At 36.6% G+C, this 13,769-nt stretch overlaps 1 long non-coding RNA gene across 1 annotated transcript; it reads left to right on the top strand.

Annotated features, from left to right (window-relative positions):
* The first annotated feature begins 8,755 nt into the window (after positions 1-8,755).
* LOC144565739 (uncharacterized) lies at positions 8,756-10,835 on the top strand. Its single transcript, XR_013514948.1, has 3 exons — positions 8,756-9,458; positions 10,028-10,087; positions 10,787-10,835. It is a non-coding gene; the product is annotated as an uncharacterized LOC144565739 (long non-coding RNA).
* The last annotated feature ends 2,934 nt before the right edge of the window (positions 10,836-13,769 follow it).

Raw genomic sequence — 13,769 nt, 5'->3', positions numbered from 1 at the left:
TGGATCCAAGTTCATGGATTTCCTCACGACCTCTGGCGTGATGCTGAGATCCGACAGTTAGCCCATGATTTGGGTGGTGTTCTGCTAGATTCAGATACTCGTTGCTTTGATCGTCTTAGTATGGTTAGCCTCCAGATCAAGATCAGAGTTTCGGACAAAGAAGTGATTCCGACATGTCGGTACCTTCTATTCACTGAGGAGAATAGTGAGGACTTTACTCAGCTTATTCAAACTGTGGTCGAAGATGAGGTGGATACTTTACCTTGGGGTCATTCTTGTAGCCATCTCTTTTCAAGGAAGCGCCTCCGATCACCGTCTCCTCCTCAGTCCCAACCTTCTCCGCCTCCAGCACCATTGCAATTCTCTGATGTTCCTAGTTCTTCGCGGTACCTTATCATTCCCCCTGTGATACAAGATGTGCCGATTTCAAATCTGGTTCCTTCTTCAACTACCACTTCTATCGATCCTTCTACTCTGCATACAACTAATCTTGAGATTTCTTCTACTCTTCATACAACTGAAACCACTATCCCTGCCACCACTCATCCTGTTACTGAACCCATTATTCTTGCTACTGAAACCACTCTTCCTAACACCACTTTTACTGCTCCAGAAACCACTATTCCTGTTACTGCAACATTTCTTCTTCCCACCACTCTTCCTGACACTCTTCTACATTATCAAACTCATGTTCTAGATACTTCAGTTGCTGTATTTTCTCAAACCCATGTTCCAGCTACTTTAGTTCCTATCTCTCAACCTTTGACTGATACAACCGTTCCACCTGTCCTTGCTGAAGCGTTTATGCCAATAGCCTCACAACCTATCAAAGGCAAGGGTCCAGCCCCTTTTGACTCCAAATCTTCTGATAAGTCGCGACATAGCTTTCGTCTGCATATGAAGGGTGGCTGGCAAGGGAGGTGCTGGTAAGGGTGGTGCTGGAAAATCTGCCAATGCTACAGGTACTGTCATTGTTTCTCAATTCCCTTATGTTAGCTTCACTGATAGGGAGATTATTAATTTATATACACTTAGTGGTTTCTCTTTGAGTAATAATAAGGATGAACAGCTTCATGTTGTACATTGCTTAAAATTTTATCTAGGGCTAGGTTTAATGATTCTTTGTCTTTGGTGTTGTCTTCTAAAGCTTTTGATCCTTCTAGGCCCCCAACTAATATTAGTAGTCTTATTTTAGATAATATAGATGAGGAGTCAAGTTCTACTAATGTTTAGAATTTTTAACTGGAATGCGAGAGGTTTAGGTTCTTCCGTTAAGCGTAGATTTCTTAGAGATACTTTATTTAATAATAAAATTGATTTAGTTGGAATTCAAGAGACTAAAAAAGATTCCTTTACTGTTAGAAATTTACATGCTTTTAGTTCCACTATTACTCATTGGGTTTGTAAAGGTTCTCAAGGCTTATCAGGAGGTATTTTCATTGGTATTAATGAGACTAATTTTTTTATTATTGACTCTTGGATTAAGGATTTTTCCATAACTGTACATCTCAAAAATAAGATTGACCATTTTGAGTGGTTGTTTACTGTTGTCTATGGCCCTGTGCTCTCTAGTCAGAGATCTAATTTTTTAATTGAACTTAGAACAATTAGTTTGTTGGGCCCTCAAGCTTGGCTTATTTGTGGAGACTTCAACTTGATTAGAAATAGACATGAAAAACAAGGTCCTTTTAATTATGCCCTTAGTAATAGATTTAATAGTTTGATTTCTGATTTAGAATTAACTGAATTACCACTTCATGATAGAAATTTTACATGGGCGAGGTCTGCCACTTCTACCTCTAAGGCTCTTTTGGATATGTATTTTTGTTCAAATCAATGGTTTACTCAGTTTTCTTCCTCAATAGTTCATTCTTTACCACGATTATTCTCTGATCATAACCCCACCATATTATCTATTGATTATGTAATTTCCTATCATAAGAAAAATATAAGATTTGAAAAAATTTGGCTTACTCAAGATGGTTTTCCAGATTTGGTTGTTACATGGTAGAATTCTTTCAATTTGAATTATGATCTAGGAAATTTTTGGAAATTTAAACTACAATTTTTTCAAAAAAAAAAATTAAGGGGCTAGAATGCTAATCTTCTTGGTGAAAAGAGGAGATTGAAACACCCCCTTTCAGACCAAATAGCTAATTTTGAATTACAACATGAATCTCATTCCTCATCTCCTTCTGACTATTCTCAATGGCATGAGTGTCAATCTAATCTTCATAAAATTTATCATGAAGAGGAAGTTTTCTAACACCAATGATCTAGATTAAAATGGTTTTTAGAGGGTGATTCCAATACATTTTTTTTTCATATTGCAGCATCTATTAGGAAAAAGAAAAATGTTATTTCCTCTTTAAGTATTAATGGTATACCTGAATATGATCCTGTTGTTCTTAAGCATCACATTACTTGTTATTATAAGGAATTATTAGGGACTAGTTCATCTCGATTACTATCTCTTCAACCTGATCTTTGGTTAGTTTCTGAAAAACTTTCTCGTGCTCAACAAATTTCTCTTGAGTTACCCTTTACTTTGGAGGAAATTAGAAAAATAGTTTTCTCATGTAACCCTGGTAAAGCCCCACGTCCTGATGGGTTATCTTTCTTATTTTATCAGTCTTTTTGGGAACTAATTCACCCTGATCTCTTACGATTATTTCTAGTTTTTTACAACAAAACCCTCGATATTTCAAAACTTAAATTAGCTTTCATCTATTCGATTCCTAAGAAGGCGGATGCCTCTTCGATTACAAATTATAGGCCTATTAGTCTTATTAATTGTAGCTTTAAGATGATTACTAAATTATTAACTAATAAGCTTTCTTTAGTTTTAGATCCTCTTGTAGATGATTCTCAAGCTGCTTTTATTAAAGGTCGATTAATAAGAGATAATATTGTTAGTGCACATAAAATCCTTCATTAAGTTAGGTTATCTAAATAGAAAGGCATCCTTGTCAAACTTGACTTTGAGAAAACCTTTGATAAGGTTAATTGGAATTTTTTGTTTGAGGTATTAGCTGCTAGAGGTTTTGGTAATCTCTTTATTAATTGGATTGGTGATATCTTACGAAGTGGATGGACTTGTATTTCGTTTAATAGAGAGTTAGGCGATTACTTCCATTGTAAACAGGGTCTTAGGCAAGGTGATCCTTTGTCCCCTCTTCTTTTTGATCTAGTTGCTGACGCTCTTAATAGGATTTTAAGTAAGGCTCAGTCGGCTAGCCTGATATCTGGATTAGGTATTAACATTAAGGTTTTGAATTTACACTTTGTTGATGACACTTTATTATTTTTGGAGGCTAACTCCCTTATGGTTGAACATCTGAAATTTCTTTTATTAGACTTTGAAAATTTGTCTAGTCTGAAGATTAACTTTGATAAAAGTGAACTTATTCCCCTTAATTTATCAACTCATGAAGCTTCTCTTTTAGGTAGTCAAATAAATTGTAGAATAAGTACTTTACCAATTACATATTTAAGGGTTCCTTTACACTGGAAGAAGTTGGTTGTTTCTGATTGGTTTCCTTTAGTTGACAAAATAGAGACAAAATTACAAACTTGGAAATGTTCTCTATTATCTCTTAGAGGTAGGGTAACGTTATTTAATTCTGTTTTGACATCTATGCACTTGTATTAGTTATCAATTTATAGAATGCCTATCAGTATTAGGAATAAAATTGATATAATTAGGAAACGATTTCTTTGGTCTAATGGTGCTCCTGGAAGGAAGATATATCATCTCATGAAGTGGTCAAATGTTTGTTTACCTAAAAATCATGGGGGCTTAGGTGTTTTAAACATTAATTACATAAATATTTCGCTCTTAGCTAAATGGTGGTTTAGATTTAAAGATCCAACTGTTAAAAGGAAGTGGAAATCAATTCTTATTGCCAAATATGACCTTAATAGTTTAGATTCTAATAGTTTTTCATTTTTTTGGTCTAGTATTTTAGATCTTACTCAAATATTTGATATGAGTATTAATAAGGTTGTAGGCGATGGTTCTAATACTTCTTTTTGGTTCGATAGATGGCATGGTTGATGTGAATTATTACAATGCAAGTAATAAATCCTAAATTGCACTCAATTTGGTTGTAAGTGTACAACCTTGTCAAGTAGTACTTAGGGATCATCTCCACAGGGACAAGTTGGAATATTAACTCTAACCTAACAATTTAATTTAGTAAAAGAAAGTAAAAAGGTTTTGTGTTTGTTCAAGTGGTTTGGTTTCGATTAAAATGAATTAAACTAAAGTCTTTAAAGCAAAATTAGGTTTTTAACAAGAATGAGAAATTAGAGTTTCTTAGGGTTCCTATCCACTAGTGTTATGATTAATTGGTTTATTAAATTTGTTCTTTTAATTATGAAGGCACAGTTGGATGTTGTAGGTACAAAGGGATATCTCTATATTAATACCATCTTTAAATTAGAATAAACGTCACCTCTCGGTACTTGGCTACCCTAATCTAAAGTCATTAAGTTCTTACTGTCCCAATAAATCTAGAAAACTATCTTTCACCTCTCGGTACTTGGCACAATTCTCTAAACTATTAGGTAAAGCCCGTATAAGACAAGCGTCACCTCTCGGTACCTAGCCTATCGAATACCCTATTCCTTATGGTCTGGACCTAATATTCAATTTCTCAATTGCAAATACCAAATCCTAGGGTTTCATGTGATTTCGATTAAGTCCTCACAATCAATTAAAATAAAGAATAGATCATAACAAAGAACAAGAATATATAAAATAAAACCAACTAAATCACAACAAAAGTTTCAAGTACAGCCCTAATCAACCCTAGAAAAGCCCTTAGCCAATCATGGCTAAGACACAAATGAAATCAAAAGAATAAAAGAGTTCCAAAGGAAAGGAAATAATAAAACCGATTGATCAATGATCTCTTCTTCCTTCTTCTCTCTCTTCTTGCTTTTCCTTGTTTAATCCTAGAAATTCTGCCTAAAAAAACGTACTCCATCTGTTCTACAGGTTTCTATATATATACAACTAAAAAAACCCAGAAATAACCAATCAAAGATAACCAATTCGGACTCTGAACCGACTTAATTGCGCGCCGTAATAGACTCATTGCGGGCCGCAGTTAATGAAGATTTTTAATCAGCCTGCGCAGAAATCTGAAGACCATTGCGGGCCGCAATCACCCTATTACGGGCCACAATGGATGTGCTGAAATCGCCTGATATTCTCTGTTTTGGTTGGTTGATTACGGGCCGCAAGGCATCTCTTTCGGGCCGCAATGGGTATGGCAGATGCTCCATTCTTCGTGCTAACTCGCCCGTTTTGAGTTGTTAAGCTCCATAAACTTGATTACCTGTAGAACAAACATAACTAGGGCAGTAACTTGAACTTTTGGACATTTCTAACCTAATTAAACCTAATTTAATCAAAACTTGACTTAATTTACATAACAAACCCTAGGTTTCAATAGATACAATTTCGGCTTATCAAATTCCCCCAAGCTTGAACATTGCTTGTCCCAAGCAATATCTAAACTTGGACTATGTTCTTGCCAAAATTTAAAAATCTCAACGTAAATTTTGTACAAATTTAAAGTGCAACCCTTGGCTAATCATGCTTCACTCCACAATTCAATTACTCTAACTTTTATTTCCCTAAAGGTTTAGAATTCGTAAACTTCGGATATCTAAATTTGTTACAAAAAATGCATTCTTATTTGCGAAAATTCTTTTTAAAAATCCCCCAAGCTTGAATCAAACTTAGGTTAGAAAGTCGCGGACTTCTTGTGTTGATATATGCAAAATTTTATTTTTCTTTTGTTGACACTATAAATCTTTATCCTTAGAACAAAACCGGCTAGTTATAGGTAGCTAATCCATACCCAACCGTTTTAATTCAAAAGTGCATTTGCATGCTCTTGGTTCAACCCTTCCATGACACGAACTCACAGGGTTAGTGCAAACTCGGTTACTTTATCGGGCAAATTAGCGGAGCAAAGTGTCTATGACTCATTGCTATAAGTACGTCATGTTGTCGTAACATAAGCAAATGAAGTCTTCCTTTTCTAAAATTTTTCAACTTGTCTATTTTTCAATATTTTTGCAAAAATATCATGAATACACACATCTTTAGGCATTAAATCATACCTATGGATATCCCGATCTTTCTAAATTCGTTTTTCACAAACAAGTTGCATTTTCAAAAAAATAAATTTAAATCCCTAAATTTCCAATTTCTTAAACCTCTATTTCCACAAAGTTTTTCGCCAAAGTATGTGGTTATTTCAAATTATTCCAAGGGTATTACTAAAAACTCGTTAAAATTTCAAGGGTTTATTTTTGCAAATTTTTTTACACAAAAAAAAAAATTAAACATGATTTTATACTTTATGCATTTTCAAACAATTAAGTCCAATTATGCAAGACTCTATTTTCATAACCTCGTAAAACATCTTGACAAATTCGCAATTTCAAGCAATTAAGTTTAAAATCACAAATCCTATTCATGGTCAAGTAAAAAACAGGGTTATAAATCTTAAAAATTTTGAAAAACATGCATGCAAAGATACAATTTCTTCCCATCCCCCAAGCTTAAATTAAACATTGTCCCCAATGCGTAAAAATAATCAAAAGTAAATAGGGAGAAACATGGACTACTCTATTGGCGGAAGGTGGTGGTGGTGCGCGTAGTCTCAATGCTTGCATGGAGGATCGGGAGGACGGCCTCCCCATTGCTCCGTTTCGTGTCGATTTCCTCGAGATTTGTCGGTTTCAGATGTTTCCATCGACTTCTTTTGCATCCTTCGAGGTATCAATGGCTTATGTTCCACCTTGGATGCATCCCCCGAGGTTTCGGCAAAGTTTGGAAGGATCTCAGCGGTTGATACTTGGAAAACTGGGCTCAAAACAGGGAGTAAATCATCTGGGAAGGGTTCATTGCGGGCCGCAATAGATTCATTGCGGGCCGCAATGGATTCTGGTTTCTGCAGTTCTGTCTGAAGGTGCTGCGGACCGCAATGAGTGTCATTGCGGGCCGCAATGAGGTATGCAGAATTCGATTTTTCGGCTTTTTCGCACTCCTGATCCATCCAATACTCAACGGAACCCTTCTCCCAGTTGTTTATGAGTCCTGTCAAGAATATAAACACTGAAAACACTTTGATCGTCAGATGGATATCTCATGGATCTTTTGATATCAAATTGCAACTTTTCTTCACCAATGTTCATTGTTATAATCCCATCATGAACATAAATCACAGCTTTTGCCGTATTGAGAAATGGTCTACCTAACAAAAGTGGTGTATGAGTGTCCTCATCCATGTCAACCACAACAAAATCTATTGGGACAAAGAATTTACCAATTTGAATTGGCAAGTCCTCTACCACTCCTAGAGGTAACTTGACCGATTGGTCTGCCAATTGGAGAGATATTCTGGTTGGCTTAAGTTCCCCAACACCTAACCTATCATAGACCGACTTAGGCATAAGACTTACACTTGCTCCTAGATCACAGAGTGCACGTTTAAATTAGACATTTCCTATAGAACATGGTATGGAAAATTTACCCGGATCATCCAACTTTTTAGGCAATTCATTCATTACCATGGCACTACCGTTTGAGTCTAAGGATACCATTTGTACTTCCTCAAGCTTACGCCTATTTGAAAGAATGTGCTTGAAAAATTTGGTGTAAACCGGCATTTGGGTCATTACCTCCGTCAATGGTAGGTTTACATGCAATTGTTTCAACATTTCAAGGAATTTAGCAAATTGTCTGCCAGTTCTTTCATTTTTAAGCCTACCAGGAAAAGGTGCATATTTGTGAGGAGGGATATAAAGAGGTACCTGTGCACTTACCTTTGGCGGCTCATCTTGAGATGGATTTGCTTTCATGGCAGGGTCGCTTGGTGCAATTGGTGTAGCTTCCTTTGAGGCAGAATCCTCATGTGTGGAGATGTGCTCATCACTGCTTCGTGTCTCTTCACCCTGCGGCTGTGCATAGTCATCCTTTGGCATAGGTGGATCCTCATATTGCATGCCGCTGCGAAGCACGTGCCTAACTGCCTTGACTTCCCTGGGATTGTTCTCAGGTTTTGGTGGAAGGGTGCCCAGTTGGCGGAAGAATTGTGTAGCTTGTTGTGCAACTTGGTTTTCAAGCATTTTATTTTGGGTTGCCAACATGTCTACCTTTTTGGTCAATTCATCAAACTTTTGGTTTTGACTTGTCATGAATGCCTCCATCATCAATTCAAGATTGGATTTTGGTTGTGCATTAGAACTATACCCTTGGTTACCATAACCTTGATTTGGTCTATTAAAGTTTGAGTTACCCTGGGTATTTTGGTCATTTTGTCTCCACGAAAAGTTTGGGTGATTTCTCCAACCGGGGTTATAAGTATTGGAGTAAGGATTGTTATTTGGTGTAAAATTACTGTAATATTCCGTTACATCGAGTATTATTTTTATACCGATAAATTTAGGAACAAATAATAATTATATACACGTCTTGAGTTAGGATCACACGTGTGATTGTCCATATAGAAAATATTGTAGGAACTCTCACAAAAATTCAAATAATATCCCATTTAATTTTTAAAATAAATATATTCTTTAGCGGGTCTCAGCAATTATGAAATAAATACAAATCAAATCCTTATTTAAAACCTCGATTTGAGTTACTTCTTTTCGATAACCTCTCGAATTTAGCTTCAGTTGTAATTTTCAGATGGACAACTGTTAGTATTTCAATCACAGATCACTCATATCAATTCGGATTGGAATGAAATTTAATACCTGAAAATATAACTTCATGATCTACAACTTTCGTGTAGAAGACTATCCTAAATTCCAAAAGTAGGATTCTCCATAAAATTGTAAAGTCAGTAAATATTTCAGTTCGGAGACTGCAGACCTTTATCGATCATTTTTATCTTTTCTCCTCACTGGAAATTAGGATTAAGGTGAAACTAATTGCGTTAGAACCGTAACAGAAAAACTTACAACTCTTACATTTTAACTTTCTTCAAATTTCGAACTTATAATTCCAGTTATTTCAATCTTAGAAGACAAACATTAAAACGAAATTCTGTCATGGGCTCAAATCCGAATTTACAATATGTTGGTCCACTAAACTCAAGCCCAAAAATCACAAATCATCTTCTAAACCTAACCCTACCTTATATAAAGCCTCTCCACAGCCACCCCCCTTCTTTTCCCTAACCCTAGCCGCAGCACCTTTTCCCTCATTTCAGATCTAAACCCCTGCTGGACCCAAACCGGCCAGCCAACTTCCGAAGAGAACCACCGCCTATACGTCCGGATTTTGGAGAAGAGATCAACATGAGAGTTGTAGTGCTCGACGATACGGAACCGTGAGCGCTGGATTCATCCCAATCGGAGTCTCGACTGCTGAGAACCGTCCAAAACAGTGACTGCTGCGCCTACCTTTCCTAAACTGCAAATTTCAAGTAATAGAGTTTCAATCATAAATCTCATTTTTCTTAATGATAAAATCTTGACTATTAAGTTGTATTCTTTCTATAATAAACTAAAAATATATTTATTTTGATTATAGATACTCATTATTATTTTAATAAATATTAAATGAATATCGTGATACATCTGAAAACTTGTTCACTTTGATTTGGTTGCTGGATGTATCATCTCAAATTAATAGTTTGACTTGGTTTAAATAGATGTAGTTAAATTATCCTATATGTTTAACATCTTTTCATAGTTTATAATTATTATTTCATTAAACTACATCTAAAAATAGTTGTGGAATGAAGTTTGAAAACAATATATATATTTCCTTGATCAAAGATTTTGGATTCCTAACTTAACAGGTTCTGGATTCTTATATAGCTTATTTAATTTGAATTATAAAAGAGTTATAAAGTGTGAATCAAAATAATCAGTGACCAAAGTTTAAAAATTAGAACTAATAATCTAGGGTTATAATGATAAATATAAAATTTTAGAAAATAAGAATATGTGAACTCAAATCTTATTAATTAGAGATATGTTTATTTCTTAGGTTCGACTTTCGAGGAACTGAGAGACGTAGATATCGGTCAAGAATTTACTACGCAAACAGGTGCGGGTTCCTGGTCTTTTTACAAATAATACAAAAAATGCATGGATTGAGGTAAGTAGTCCTTTTTCTTAATCTGGTGGATAAACTGCATGTTGTGAATGTCGAACAATCGTTTGAATTTGTGTAGAATTGCATGATAGGAACTCTTGATGCATGAAATTGAATTGATAGGAATTGAATTGTGAATTTGAGAATGGGGAACTTGAATGAATCGTTTTAAATTGGGGCCGTCCGTGTGAGGCGGCTCTGCATGTGTTTTTGAAAAGCGGGCTGTCCATGTGTGGCAGCCCAGTGTGTGAACAGGACAGAACAGAACAGAACAGAACAGAACAGAACGGGTCGCCAAATTCGCGGCGGTTCGCCGGATGGGTCCCCGAAATAGCCCATCTAGAGTGTGATAATCGGGTCGTCCTTGCGTGGCGATTCGCCGGGTTTTCATGTACGGGCATGGATTCCCAGAGTGTGGAATTTTAAAACCTTTTTAAATGAGTTAAAAAGGGGCGGGAATAAAAACTAGTTATTTTAAAGTGATTTGCATATCCGAATTGATAGGGACATGGGGAAAAATTCAAAAACCTTCTTTTTATGTTATTTGGGGAAATTAAATGCATTGATTTGTAAAAGCACCGGGCTGGAACTAAATCCCGCGCTGAGAGTTAGTTCGATCTCTCACCGTACCACCTGTTATGTGGGTTCCAGGAAACGAAGAAGAAAGCATGGAGGAAGGCCGCGGGTGAGGAAACTAGCGAAAGTTGTTAAGATAGCCACTCTCTGTTTATTTTATATTTGTATGAACAATATATTGTGTGGACATGGCAGTGACTGTTTGACTAGCCATGTCTGACATATTGTCCCTTTTCTGTTTGTTTGTGAACTCCATTTATTTTTAAATAAAGTGGCTTGTTGAATGTTTTTATTGATGATGTATGTGATGTGCTTAACGCCTAGCGCATAAATGCGCGGCGGGTTGTCCGGGGGTGTGACAATTACCTTGGTTAATCGCATTAACCTCATCAAAACTACTTCCATTACTTACACCACAATTAATTGCTAAATGGTCGGTACCACCACAAATTGAACAAGGAAGAGGAAAGGAATTGTTTACCGCATTTACGCTCAGTTGATCAATTTTTCGATTCAAAGCGGCAATTTCTGCAGCCAAGTTTGGGTTCGAATTCACCTCCTTCATTCCCCGCTGCATGATGATCGGTGTCTCCCTAGGGTTGTGCCATTGGGTTTGGTTGAGAGCCATGTCATCCACCAACTTGTATCCGTCCACAGCTCCTTTGTTCATGAGACTACCTCCAGCAGCTGCGTCTAACATACCTTTGTCGTGTGGCATGAGGCTGTTGTAGAAGATTTGCAGTAAATTCCACCATTCGATACCATGATGTAGACAACACCTCTGCAGTTCTTGAAACCTCTCCCACGCCTCGCTCATGGTTTCATCTTCTTTTTGTCGGAAATTGTGGATTTGATGGCGCAAGGAGTTTGTTTTGGATGGTGGAAAGAACTTGTTGAGGAAAGCATTCGCCACCTTAGACCAAGTATTCATGTTCTCAGGCCGTTGTCCCCTTATCCAACCTTTAGCCTTATCTGCAAGAGAAAAAGTAAAAGCCATAACTTTGAGATCTTCAGGAGAAACAGTTTGTACCTTAATTGTACTGCAGATTTCTTCAAAATTGGCTAAGTGTTGTGTGGCATCTTCGTGAGGCAGATCGTGGAACAAGTTACGCTGCACCATGCTAACCCATGCAGGCGGAATTTGGTATTCTTCAGCATTGATAGTAGGTGCTGTATAGCCAAGGTGGATTTCCTCAGCCCTAGGTGCCGTAAAGTCTCTCAAAGGGCGGTTGGCATCGGCTACTTCATTGTTTTCTCTTTCGAGAGCGGCTGCCCGCAAACGTTGAAGCTCATTGGCCATCCTATCCCTTTCCCTCTGAAGATTTTCAAATCGAATATCTTCATTTCCGGTCGACATGTCTAACTGGCGTGGATTCAAGTGCAAGAAAGGTCCCCTTGTTGGGTGTTTGTTTCTCCTCTCGTAGAAGAGATGGGTTGACCCTCGCTTAGAAAACCACTCAACCAAATCTGTGACGTTCGGGGTTGAAGGTTCCTCTGCCAGATTTCAACCTAAAAAGATGAGAGAGAAAGAAAGCAAAAGAAAACTAAAAACAATTACTAACTAAATTACTTAGGTCTGAAATAATATCCACTGTTGTCCCCGGCAATGGCGCCAAAAACTTGATGTGAATTATTACAATGCAAGTAATAAATCCTAAATTGCACTCAATTTGGTTGCAAGTGTACAACCTTGTCAAGTAGTACTTAGGGATCGTCTCCACAGGGACAAGTTGGAATATTAACTCTAACCTAACAATTTAATTTAGTAAAAGAAAGTAAAAAGGTTTTGTGTTTGTTCAAGTGGTTTGGTTTCGATTAAAATGAATTAAACTAAAGTCTTTAAAGTAAAATTAGTTTTTTAACAAGAATGAGAAATTAGAGTTTCTTAGGGTTCCTATCCACTAGTGTTATGACTAATTGGTTTATTAAATTTGTTCTTTTAATTATGAAGACACAGTTGGATGTTGTAGGTACAAAGTGATATCTCTATATTAATACCATCTTTAAATTAGAATAAACGTCACCTCTCGGTACTTGGCTACCCTAATATAAAGTCATTAAGTTCTTACTGTCCCAATAAATCTAGAAAACTATCTTTCACCTCTCGGTACTTGGCACAATTCTCTAAACTATTAGGTAAAGACCGTATAAGACAAGCGTCACCTCTCGGTACCTAGCCTATCGAATACCCTATTCCTTATGGTCTGGACCTAATATTCAATTTCTCAATTGCAAATACCAAATCCTAGGGTTTCATGTGATTTCGATTAAGTCCTCACAATCAATTAAAATAAAGAATAGATCATAACAAAGAACAAGAATATATAAAATAAAACCAACTAAATCACAACAAAAGTTTCAAGTACAGCCCTAATCAACCTTAGAAAAGCCCTTAGCCAATCATGGCTAAGACACAAATGAAATCAAAAAATAAAAGAGTTCCAAAGGAAAGGAAATAATAAAACTGATTGATCAATGATCTCTTCTTCCTTCTTCTCTTTCTTCTTGCTTTTCCTTGTTTAATCCTAGAAATTATGCCTAAAAAAACGTACTCCATCTGTTCTACAGGTTTCTATATATATACAACTAAAAAAACCCAGAAATAACCAATCAAAAATAACCAATTCGGACTCTGAACCGACTTAATTGCGGGCCGCAATAGACTCATTGCGGGCCGCAGTTAATGAAGATTTTTAATCAGCCTGCGTAGAAATCTGAAGACCATTGCGGGCCGCAATCACCCTATTACGGGCCGCAATGGATGTGCTGAAATCGCCTGATATTCTCTTTTTTGGTTGGTTGATTACGGGCCGCAATGCATCTCTTCCGGGTCGCAATGGGTATGGCAGATGCTCCATTCTTCGTGCTAACTCGCCCGTTTTGAGTCGTTAAGCTCCATAAACTTGATTACCTGTAGAACAAACATAACTAGGGCAGTAACTTGAACTTTTGGACATTTCTAACCTAATTAAACCTAATTTAATCAAAACTTGGCTTAATTTACATAACAAACCCTAGGTTTCAATAGATACAATTTCGGCTTATCAATGGTAATGAC

The sequence above is a fragment of the Carex rostrata genome, chromosome 14, assembly GCF_964058835.1.
Source record: "Carex rostrata chromosome 14, lpCarRost1.2, whole genome shotgun sequence".
NCBI classification, from domain to species: domain Eukaryota; kingdom Viridiplantae; phylum Streptophyta; class Magnoliopsida; order Poales; family Cyperaceae; genus Carex; species Carex rostrata.
Note: the sequence above shows the minus strand (reverse complement) of the source record. Positions and strands in the feature narration are given on the sequence as shown.